We start from the raw sequence: 12,638 nt of genomic DNA, 5'->3' as shown, positions 1-12,638 counted from the left end.
TTTAATTAAGGTTTTTTTCCATTAATATTTTCTAGTGGGTAGTTAATTAAGGTACAAGGACTAAATCATAAAAGTTGTAAAAGTTAATCACTATGAATTTTTAATTAATTAAAAGACCAATTAAGCAATTGGACCATAATTAAAAAGTCAAATGGTGATGGTAACTAGTGTCCACCAAATTAGTTAATTAAGGCTAAAATTAGTTGATTAAAATTCTAAAGTTAATTATAATTAATTAATTAACTACGTAAATTAAAAGAAAAAAAAAGATGAAACATCTAGTTCATCTTGTTCAAACATCGAACCACCATATCCAACAGGAAATTTTCGCCCTCAGGGTTCTCACCTTTGAGTAACAAATTGATATGTTTAAATTAGTCCTCTTCTTGATGAAATTTGCAAAACTTCTAAGCTTTGATGAGTTCATGATGAAATTGGTCTTAAATGGTTAGATTTTAAGGTTAGATATGAAAAATGGACTAATTTTTAAAGTCAAAATTATTAGTTTTGAACATAGGAACAAAAATGTAAATTATTCAAAATTGATATTAAATTTCTATAATTATGGATAATAGAAGGTTTTATAATGATGTAATTGATATCGATTTCAAAATCAAAGCTCAAATTTGAAAGTTATGGCAATTTTAGTTTTAGGGACTAAAATGAATAAAAATAAAAAAATTAAAGGGGCATTTGAATAATGAAATTAAGCTAATATATACTTATAATAGAATGAAATAATAGGGTTAGAATTGATAAATTTAATTGAATTGAGTTATTGTATAGATCGAGAACTGAACAAAATCGGGGATAATAGGGAAAAATGTGAAATTGTTTATTAGTCCTTGAAGATTTGGTTTTTTCTATTTTGAATAGGTAAGTTCATATGGTATGACTATATTTAAATTATTATGTATTTGAATTATGAATTTGTGTATGTATGATAATAATTTAAATTGTTTGCAATTTGTTTCACAATATGAGATATGGACTAAATCATAAAGAAATGATAAATTGACTAATAAGTTGAGTTATTTAATGAATTGATAGTTGATTATGGCTTATAGAATGATATTGGTATGTTTGTGAATGATTATCGAAAAAGAAGACTAAACTAAATAAAATTGAAAGTAGTATAACTTGGTGAAATTGTGAAATTGGCTTAAAATTGAGATGAATTATACTACATATGTATGAAATGATAACTCAATTAAGGAATTGATGATATTGAAATCAATAGAATGGGAGTCGATCCTATAATGAAATTGGGTTATTGGTTACCCTATTAACTGTTCGAGCAGAGTCATATATAATTGGCATTCCATAGGATAGATTGAGAATGGGTTACTTTAACTATGAGTCGATGCATATTGGGTTAAAATTCTACTTCTGTTTTACCAATGAGTGTTGGACGCAAACTATTTACTTCTGCATTATCCAATGAGGCATTGTGTAGCACTCCTACCCTACCCATTGTAAACTGAAAAATATATAGGATTTTTCCTATATAATTCATCACCTTTTTACTTAAATTTGTTGTTAAAACCAAGTAATTGTTTAATAAGTTAATGAAATATATGAAATATGAAATTGGACATAGAAATTATTAAAATGTGATTTTATGCTTTATTATATAGTTTTCAGGCAGAAAATGGCTTCTTTTATTTTAATTTGAGCATATTATATTTTTAAGCTATAAAGTGGGCCATACAAGATTAAATTAAATAATAAAATATAAATTTATATTCAATAATTTATTTTAATATATTTCATTAATAATTTGGGTTTTAATTAATTAAGTAAATTGATTAATTAAAGTGGTTAAATTATATTTTTTGGTCCTCTAAATTATCTACTATTGTTGGACAGGTCTGAGAGCTTTATGTTGATTATAAAACCATCCAAATGGAGGACCAAGTCAACCCAAAATTTGGCTACATGTGGATGTTCAGAAATCAAATCTTGGTTTAATTATGTAAGGTCCTTGAAGAGTTGAAGAAATCAGAGATTTACCCGAAGATTTGCAATTGACCGAGTCCTGATCCTAATGATGTTGTGGCATTTAAATCAAGCAAAAATCAGCCACACTTTCACAAATCATGGCTAGCCACCCTTGGATGAAGTTTCAAAAGATGGACACTCCTATTTTTAGCAAACTATTTCCCTTGCCTCACCTATAAATAAGACTCTATTTCTCACTTATCATTCATCCCTCACTCATTCATCATTTTCTCCTCTCTCAACTCTCTTAGCTTTCTTTCCCCTCACGCCTATTATCATCTTTGCATAAGGATTTTTAGCAAATTAGCCTCTTAAAGAGCCCTTGGTCGGCCACCTTGGAGAGCCATCAGCAAAGGAGCAAAACAAAGGAATGAAGGAGAGGTCAGTCAGAGTCTTGGGTGACAGCCACCCTGAATTGGGTTTAACCTTCCTTTTCTTGAATTTAATTTAAAAATGTTTGCTATGTGTTCAATGTTCTTGTTTACAACAATGATAGCTTAATTTTATTTAAGCTAGGATGATTGCTTTGATTAAATAATATTTATTATATTCATCCTTATAATGTTTATGCCTCAATCAATCATGTTTTCAATTAAAATCAAGTCTTTATTTTGTTCATATGTGATTGAAATGCACTTGAATTAGCTGAGCGATCCTAACTAGACGAAAGCTAATGGACACATAAATGAAATGTGCATGCTCAATTTAGCTCCTAACCCGATTAAATTGCAGGTTACATAACAACCCTAACTAGGCTCTATTATTTGCATAGTTTTTAGATTTGTGTGATTAAATTGTTTCAAACCTAACACGTCCCTGTTACCTCGCACGAATACTAAGAAAACCTTAGTAAATATGGATCAGTAAAATGTGTATTTACTAATTAAAGGATTTCGAAAGGACCTAATGTGGTTTCCAAATTCATGAAAGATCAAGTTGCCATAGAATGTTTTTCCGAATATTGATAAGCATGTTGATAATAATTTGAGTTTAATTAAAGTAATTTTCCTAGCTTATTTATGTTATAATTGTTGCTTATTGTGTTAATTCTACTAAAATCTATTTCATTCATATAATTGCATGTTAGGATAAATCACATTAGGGATCATTGCATCTAGATTAGTTTTGCATAATTTTAATCAATACTTCCAAATCAAATTACATTTCTATTTACCAAGTTGTTAATAATATAATTATAATTGAGTAACTTAGCTAGCACGAATACAATCCCTGTAGAGACGATAACTCGATACTTACTTATTACTTGATAACAACTGTGTACATTTGCACAAACCCGAGTGTTCAAAGTTTTTGGCACCGTTGCTGGGGATTGTCAACTATTGCCATAGTCATTTTTTGTGAAGTTATCCATTTTCAATTTGGTTATTTCTAATAGTACTAACTTATTCTTTTTAATTTTGTGATTTTCTTTTCAAGTGTTTATGAGAATAGATCGGATTATCAATTTACTCCCAGTAGACCCTAAAATTGAGTGAACTTTCAGACAAAGAAGACGTGAATGAATAGCTTAGAGACAAGTCAAGATGGATCTTGGAAATCAGAATCAAGAACAAGGTAATGAAGCCGGTGAATTGCCGATGATAGGGATTGATGCATCAGACAATATGCTGTGCCACTTTTCAATTAGTTAAATCCATGAATTAGAAGGCCAGATATTGAAGCAACCCAATTCGAATTGAAACCAGTGATGTTTCAAACGCTACAAATGGTGGGCCAATTTAGTGGTATGCCCACGGAAGATCCACATCTCCACCTTTGGTTGTTTATAGAGGTGAGTGATTCATTCAAAACATCCAATGTGACTGAAGATGCACTGAGGTTGAAGTTGTTTCCGTACTCGTTGCGAGATCGAGCACGAGCATGGCTTAATTCATTGCCACCAAGTTCCATATCTACATGGCAAGAAATGGCAAAGAGATTTTTGGTTAAGTATTTCTCGCCTAGCAAGAATGCTAAGTTGAGGAAAGAGATAACAACTTTCCAACAATTGGATGATGAGTCTTTGTATGAGGCTTGGGAGTGATTCAAAGAGTTACCTCATAAGTGTCCTCATCATGGGATTCCTTATTGTATCCAGTTGGAGACATTCTATAATGGTCTCAATGCACATAATGGTAGATGCCTCTGCGAATGGTACAATTTTGTCTAAGACTTATAATGAGGCTTATGAGATCATTGAGAGGATCGTGAGTAATAACTATCAATGGCCAACAAATCAAATAGCTTCAGAAAGACGTGTAGCCGGAGTTCATGAAGTTGATGCCCTCACTTCGTTATCAGCTCAGGTATCATCTATTTCCTCTATGTTAAAGCATTTTACCGCTAATAATACAAATAATTTTGTAGCTCAGCCACCAAGTCCGTTTGAAGTAGTGTCCTGTATGTACTGTAGGGAAGGTCATTCTTTCAAGAATTGCCCATTGAATCCCGAGTCAATGTACTATATAGGGAACCAACATCATAATAGGAGTGGACAAGGACCCCAGTCCAACTTCTATAATCCTTCATGGCGTAATCATCCTAACTTTTCTTAGAGCAGCCAAGGAAATGGACCAAACAACAACTTTATGCAGCATAAACTAAACCAATCTCAAGGGTTTAATCAGCAAGCTCCAAAACCAACTCAAGCTAAATCATCGAATAGTTTGGAGAATTTGTTGAAAGCATACATGGCAAAGAATGACACTTTGATCTAAAGCCAAGCAGCAACACTGAAAAATTTGGAAAACCAAATGGGTCAGTTAGCTACGGAGCTTCGTAATAGGCTGCAAGGAACCTTGCCGACCAATACTTTGAATCCAAGAAATTCGGGTAAAAAACATATCAAGGAAGTGGCATTGCAAAGTGGTAAAATTCTGGAACCTTAATTTATTGATGTCAAAGATAAGCCCATTGAGGAGAATAAATCAACTGTTGAGACTCCTACACCAAAGGAATCAGAAGACTGACAATGTAAATCCTAACCTAATGAATTTAGATACTTTAACATCTTCTTTGGATTCAGATTTACCTACTCAGAAAAGTTGTTCGGTTTAACCAAAAGTTCTATCACCTCCATATCAGCAAAGATTTCGGCAACAAAAGCAGAAATAAGAGGTGCAATTCAAGAATTTTTTGGCTATTCTGAAGCAATTACACATCAATATTCCATTGGTGGAGGCTTTAGAACAAATGTCGAATTATGTGAAGTTTATGAAGGATGTACTATTCAAGAAGAAACGACTGAGTGAATATGAGGCTATCGCCCTGACGAAGGAATGCAGTGCGTTCCTACAGAACAAGCTACCATCGAAATTGAAGGATCCAGGAAGCTTTACGATACCCTGTAACATTAGTGAATCTTACTATGGTAAAGCTTTCTGTGACTTAGTATCAAGTATCAACTTGATGCTGAAGTCTATTTTCAAGATGCTAGGGATAGGAGAAGTAAGACCTACAACTGTGACACTCCAGCTAGCGGATCGATCTTTAGCATACCCCGAAGGAAAGATCGAGGATGTTTTGGCAAGAGTCGATAAATTTATTTTTCCTACTGATTTTATTATTCTAGATTTTGAATCAAATAAGGAAGTGTCAATTATCCTTGGGAGACCTTTCCTAGCCACGGGAGGAACATTAATTGATGTGCAGAAAGGTGAACTTACCATGCGAGTTCAAGACGATCAGGTAACTTTTAACATTCTTAAAGCGGTGAAATTTCCCGATCCGACAGAAAAGTGCTCAGTTATGAAAGAAATAGAAACTTTTGTTTCTATGGAAAGCCATCTTGAAGAAGATCCAGGGAAGAAAGCCTTAGGGTTTAACCCTTTGGAGGATGAAGAAAGTGAAGAAAACATGGTTCTGGGAACCATTGGAGTTGGAAGTCAAAGAATTTGTGCAACCCAAATTTTCAATCGGAGAACCACCTACACCCGAACTAAAGTACTTCCTTCCCATTTAAAATACGTTTATTTAGGTGGTTGTTCTACTTTTCCTGTGTAACACCCCCCACCCGAGCCCTATGTTGGGACGGGATACGAGAACTTACCACACTTAATCACATGCATACAATCATTGTGATGCCATTAAGACTCAGTCAAATTAAAAACTTTTTTGAACTTTGTCTAAACACCTTAATATGGGCCTACAAGGCCCCAAACATCCATCGAAAACTATTCGGTACCAACCCCGGTCCTTTAACTGACTTTATAAAAATGACCCTTGAAACAGGGCACACGCCCATGTGGAAGGGCAACACACTTGTGTGGCCACTATGACATGGTCGTGGTGATGGCCCGTGTGGTTCACATGGCCTAAGCACAAGGGGACACGCTCGTGTCCCGTGTAACACCCCTTACCCGAGACCGTCGACGAAGTCGAGCACAAGGCATTACCGGACTTAGCTTACTAATTCGGGGCCTAAAAATTTGCTTTTAAAATTAATTTAGTTTCATTCATTCAATATGTCCCTAAAAAGAGTCTTCGAGACCCTAAAACATGAAATTGAAACGGTTCAGGAACAAACCGGAATCAATAAAAATTTTCCAATCACTTAAACAAATCAAAACAATTTATTTCATCTTTCATAAATAAATTGCTCATCTGCGTCATAGTCACTAAATAAATCATAACACGAGTTACGAAACTTGAAATTCAAATCCGTAAATTTTATCTGAAACTAGACTCATATATATTCTTACTAAATTTGTTTCGGAATTTTTGGTTTGGCCAATTAGTACAGTTTATTAGTTAAAGTTTCCCCTATTTCAGTGTTTGGCTGCTCTAACCTCTGTTCACTACAAATTAATTTGCTCCCTGTACAGAATTCAAATAACCATGCCGTTTATTTATCTTAAAATTAAACTCAATAAGGAATCTATACATATAAATTATAACTCATAATTATTTTTTATAGTTTTATTTGAATTTATAAAGTCAGAATAGGGGATTCAGAAATCACTCTTACCCTATCTCACCAGAATTTAAATATCTCATAAAATACAACTCTTTTGTTTACTCTGTTTCTTTCATATGAAAACACACTCAATAATATTTCATTCTGTATCTCATTCACTATCTAAATCCATTTATACTATTTTTAGTTATTTTTCAAATTCACATCATTACTGCTGTCCGATACTGTTTTAAAGCTAATTTCACCTTTTTCATGATTTCCATGGAATAACTAGCATTTAGGCATACATAACACCAAACATGTCATTGATTAGCCATTCCAATAGCTCATCATTATCAAGTATTTACATACCATTCATTAGCCATATCATAAGATCATACACACAAAATGGCTAAGATGCTATACATGACGTACTCAAAATGAAACATCTAGCTATACCAAAATAATCCTTGTGATAGTGTGCCCAGACCTCCGACGTACTTTACGATCCCCAGGATAGCTTGACAAAGCTATAAAAAGAAAGAAAATAAAGGGGGTATTCATTAAGCTTAGTAAGTTTGCATGCAAATAAATAACAACATTCTTAAGACTTATCTTACTACAATTGGCATGATACTACTTAATGCAACTTCATTAATTGTCATAGACATATTTTAAACTTCTTCACTTACTCACTTACTTAAATACTTACTTACTTAATCAAATTTATTAATACTTTACTTACCTTTTTTCTTATCAAGCATACATGAACATTATATACTTACCTTTGCTATTCAGCATGAAATTATCTTACCTTTTTAGTATAACTCGTCTTACCTTACCTTACCTTGATATTCTCTTTAAATTTTCCCGTTGAACATCTTGGAATACTAAGGATACACGGGTACCTTACCATTTCCATGACTTGTCATGTTCTTACGTGGTATCCTTTTGAAACTTACCATTGCCATGTCTCGACATGGTCTTACATGGTATCCTTGCCTTATGAACTCTCCAATTCCATACCTTGGCATGGTCTTACATGGGATGTTTTCCTTATAGTAACTTATCAATGCCACGTCTTGACATGGTATTACATGGCATCCTTGCCTTGGAAACCTTACCAATTGCCATGCCTTAGCATGGTCTTACATGGTATCCTTAAACCTTAATGTCATGACATTTGTATCCTACACATTCCTAAGGTTCAACCGGGACTTTCTGCATTTACTTCTCCGTCAATTCATCCTCGAGTCTTCTTTGAATAATTTCATAAAATAAATATACACATGCTGGAAATTAACAACATTAACATAAAATAATAGAATATTTCATTTATTTACCGCAAACTTACCTCGAAACAAAATACGATCAACTATATCGATTTAGTCCACTATTTTTTCTTTCCCCGGTCTAACTCCAGATTTTGTTCTTATTGATCTATAATAACAAATTTAGTTTATTTAATACTCACATTTATTAAAACAGTCCTTGACTCAAACTTTGGAAAAATTACACTTTTACCCCTAAACTTAACATATTTACACTTTTTCCCCAAGGCTCGGAAATTAAACTTCATCCTATTTTCTTATGTTTTATGACATGCTGATCATTTTTCCCTTCTATGGTAACATCAAATTCTCACTCTAACATGTACTTATGAACATTAGGTATTTTTACTGATTATGTTGTTTTACTCGTTTTCACGTAAAATTGCTTAGCAAAAGTGGTTTAACACAATTTCAAGCTTCATATTCTACCATAAAACATCAAAATAAATACATTTCACCAATGGGTATTTTTCCAAACCCTAGGTTAAATTATTGCTAGAATAAGCTTAATCAAGTTACTGGGACTCCAAAAACGTAAAGAACATTAAAAACGGGGCTTGGAATAACTTACTATGGAGCTTGGAAGCTTGAAACAAACCCTAGCTATGGAGAACCCTTGAAATTCAGCCTAAGGAAGAAGATGAGCACATTTTTGCCATCGCTTTCCCTTTTTAATTCTTTTATTTGACACTTTACTAAAATACCCTTCATTAAAATTTTTAGTTATTTCTACCTATGTATATCCATTTTTTACCATGAAAATATAATGGTCTATTTACCATTTAAGGACCTCTACTTCAATTATGCACTTCAATTTAATCCCTTAGAATTTAGAACTCATATTTATCAACTTTTTCAATTAAGCCCTAATATGCAAATCGAACATGCAATCACTAAAATTTCTTATCGATATTCTAACACATGCATCTAATCACTCAGTAAATCGTAAAATTAATCGCAATAAATTTTTCTATCTCGGATTCATGGTTTTGCAACCACTATTCCGTTTAGACCCTATTTTGGGATGCTACATCCCGAGCCCGTGCGAATTAAATTCTAAATTGGAACTTACATGGGGTTTTCATACGGCCTGACACACGCCCGTGTCCATTACCCGTGTCTCTCACACGGCCATGACACGCCCGTGTTTTAACCCGTGTCTAAAAACCATGACATTCTATTTCTGACGTCAGCATCCAATTTAGGGCACATGGCCAAGGCACACGCCCGTGGCTAGAGGCCATGTCCTCCACACGGTTGAGACACACGGCCGTGTCTCTGCCCATGTGTTTACTACCATGGATACTGACTTGTCAATTTAACGTGTAGGGGACACACGACTGGATAACATGCCCATGGGGCCGATCGCGTGTCACACACGGCCTAGACACATGCCTGTGTGTCTACCAGTGTGGACAAAATAAGGCTATTTCCCAAGCCTTTTTGTCACCCTCTAACCTACGTAACCTCTAACATGACAAATCCATACAACAATACAAGGTCTAGTCAGCCACGCAAGGCATTATCCCATTCATGCAATTTACTCATCCATGAAAGTATCATCATTTTCATATAACAATAATGAACATTAGCCATTATCCAAGGCTTTATACAAAATGAAGGGATTCATCCCAAGCCAACACATTTGGCCAAAAAAACATTGACACGACACTCAAAAGTCTAAGCCCTATACATGTCATATTCAAAATAATAAAACCAACTATACCAAGTGCTTTGGTTGACAGTGTCATCGACGCCTCTAACCTCCAATGATCCTCGAACTAATTAGGCGGCACTATAAGAAAATGGAAAGGAGAGGGAGTAAGCATAAAGCTTAGTAAGTTCCATGCAAATAAATATAACAACAACTTTACCATTCATCATCATGCTCATAGTACAAAAGTAGGCATAAGCACAACTTACTCATTACTATCCAATATAATTCACATAGAACATATTGAGCTCACATCTCATACATTTCAAATAGGTACCTGTATCACTCACAACATGGTTATACTTTTCTCGTTTAACTTAAATTGTAAATCTCACAGTTGAACCATTCAGAATGCTACTGGATATTTATTAAGCCTCAAACATAGGGTATAATGCCGATGCCATGTCCCAGACATGGTCTTACACTGACTATCAAAATCGAGGCTGACGCCATGTCCCAGACATGGTCTTACACTGACTATCGAAATCGAGGCTGACGCCATGTCCCAGACATGGTCTTACACTAGCTCTCACATATTCGTGCCGATGCCATGTCCCAGACATGGTCTTACACTGACACTTCTATACATGTTGATGCTATGTCCCAGACATGGTCTTACACTGACACATCTCGTAGCCGATGCATGTCCCAGACATGTCTTACACAGGCTTACATCTCGAGGCCGATGCATGTCCCAGACATGTCTTACACTAGCTCTCATCTCAATACCGATGCCATGTCCCAGACATGGTCTTACACTGGCTCTCATAATGTTTCCGATACATGTCCCAGACATGTCTTACACTAGCACACAAATAACCCGAATGTCATGGCATGAATATCTGATTTATTTCCTAAGGTTCAAATGGGAGTTCTACTATCTCAATATTCATCATACATAATCATTTCCACAAATAAGCAATTTATGCTATATCAATTCAAACACATATAATAACAGTGTAGTTATATTATTTACATACAACTTACCTCGGTACTTAAAATGTGGCGACTAGTTGATTTAATCTACTTGCTTAGCCTTCCCTCAAAATTTTGTAATTCTTGATCTAAAATGGCAACATTTAGTCATTTAATCATCGATTAAATCTAAACACTCAATGATTTATTATTTGGGCAAAATGACCATTTTGCCCATCGACTTTCACAAAAATGACCATTTTACCCCTAGGCTCAAAAATTGATTTTTATCGAGTTTCTTTATTAGTCTAGCCTAACCGACCATTTATCTCTCTTATGACAACCCCAAATTTCCAATATTTCACAACATTACAATCTATTTTACAAACTTTATAAAATAGTCCTATTAGGGTTTTCATGAGAAGTCCTTTCACAAAACTTTTTTTATTTCATAACCATAATTCATTTTCTTCCATAAAATTTCAAAAAACAACATGAACACTCTCATGATAAAGCCCTAGACTTTCAACCATTTAACAAAATAGTCCCCTTGTTAGAAAGCTCATGCTACAAGGGTTCTAAAAATGTAAAAATTTCCAAGAAAAGCCATCAAAATCACTAACTTGCAAGAGTAGAGAGTGGCTGAAATTTTTGAAGCTCAGAAACCCCTACAATGGCTGAATTTTCGGTGGAGAAGGAGATAGGAAAAAAGATGATATCTTTTCTCTTTATTTTGTTTTTAATTTAGTCAAGTTAGTCACCAAACCCACCAAATTTTGACTTTTTGACCATCTTTGTCTCCTACGGCCGGCCATCACTTATCCAAGGGTATATTTTCCCTTTAAATACCCCCAATTTAGGTTCTCTAGCTATTTGACACCCTTAGCTATCAAAATAGGAATTTTGCACTTTATGCGATTTGGACATTTTTCACAATTAAACATGAAATCGCTAAAATTAATTCACCAAAATTTTCATACTCTCATATAAATATGTCACAACACATAAAATAATATTAAAAATAATTTCTCTATTTTTAGATTCATGGTCTCAAAACCACTGTTCTGGCTGGGCCCAAAATCAGGCTATTACAATTCTCCCCCTTAAGGATTTTCGTCCCCAAAAATCTTACTGATGAATAGATTCAGATATTGGTCTCTCATGGTCTCCTCGATTTCCCATGTGGCTTCTTCGACTCCATGTCTATGCCATAATACTTTAACAAGTGCAATACTCTTATTCCTCAATTGTTTTACTTCCCGAGCCAAAATCTTAACCGGCTCTTCGCCATAAGTCATGTCCAAGCTAACTCAACCTCTGTCGGTGAGATCACATGCGAGGGGTCCGAATGGTAGCGACGTAACATAGACATATGGAATAAATTGTGTATCTTTTCTAATTCTGATAGCAACGCTAATCGGTATGCTACCAGTCCAATTCTCTCAGTCACCTTATAAGGTTCAATAAACCGTGAACTTAATTTGCCTTTCCTTCCGAATCGAATAACCTTCTTCCATGGAGATACTTTCAAAAACACTTTAACCCCGACTTGAAACTCGATCTCTTTCAATTTCAAATCCACGTAGGATTTCTATCTATCCGAAGTGGTCTTCAAACAGTTGTAAATCACCTTAACTTTCTCTTCGGTCTCTTTAACTAAGTTAACCCCGTGTATCTGATTCTCTCTCAACTCAGTCCAATACAAGGGTGTTCGATACTTACGCCATACAAAGCCTCATAAGTGCCATTTTCAAACTTGACTGATAACTATTGTTGTAGGCAA

At 34.5% G+C, this 12,638-nt stretch overlaps 1 non-coding gene across 1 annotated transcript; it reads right to left on the bottom strand.

The window, feature by feature from the left end:
* Positions 1-3,976: 3,976 nt before the first annotated feature.
* LOC121213021 (small nucleolar RNA R71) lies at positions 3,977-4,083 on the bottom strand. The gene has a single exon (XR_005908390.1). It is a non-coding gene; the product is annotated as a small nucleolar RNA R71 (small nucleolar RNA).
* Between the last annotated feature and the right edge of the window lie 8,555 nt (positions 4,084-12,638).

Source organism: Gossypium hirsutum, chromosome A13 (assembly GCF_007990345.1).
Source record: "Gossypium hirsutum isolate 1008001.06 chromosome A13, Gossypium_hirsutum_v2.1, whole genome shotgun sequence".
NCBI lineage: Eukaryota > Viridiplantae > Streptophyta > Magnoliopsida > Malvales > Malvaceae > Gossypium > Gossypium hirsutum.
This window is presented reverse-complemented; position numbering and strand designations above follow the sequence as displayed.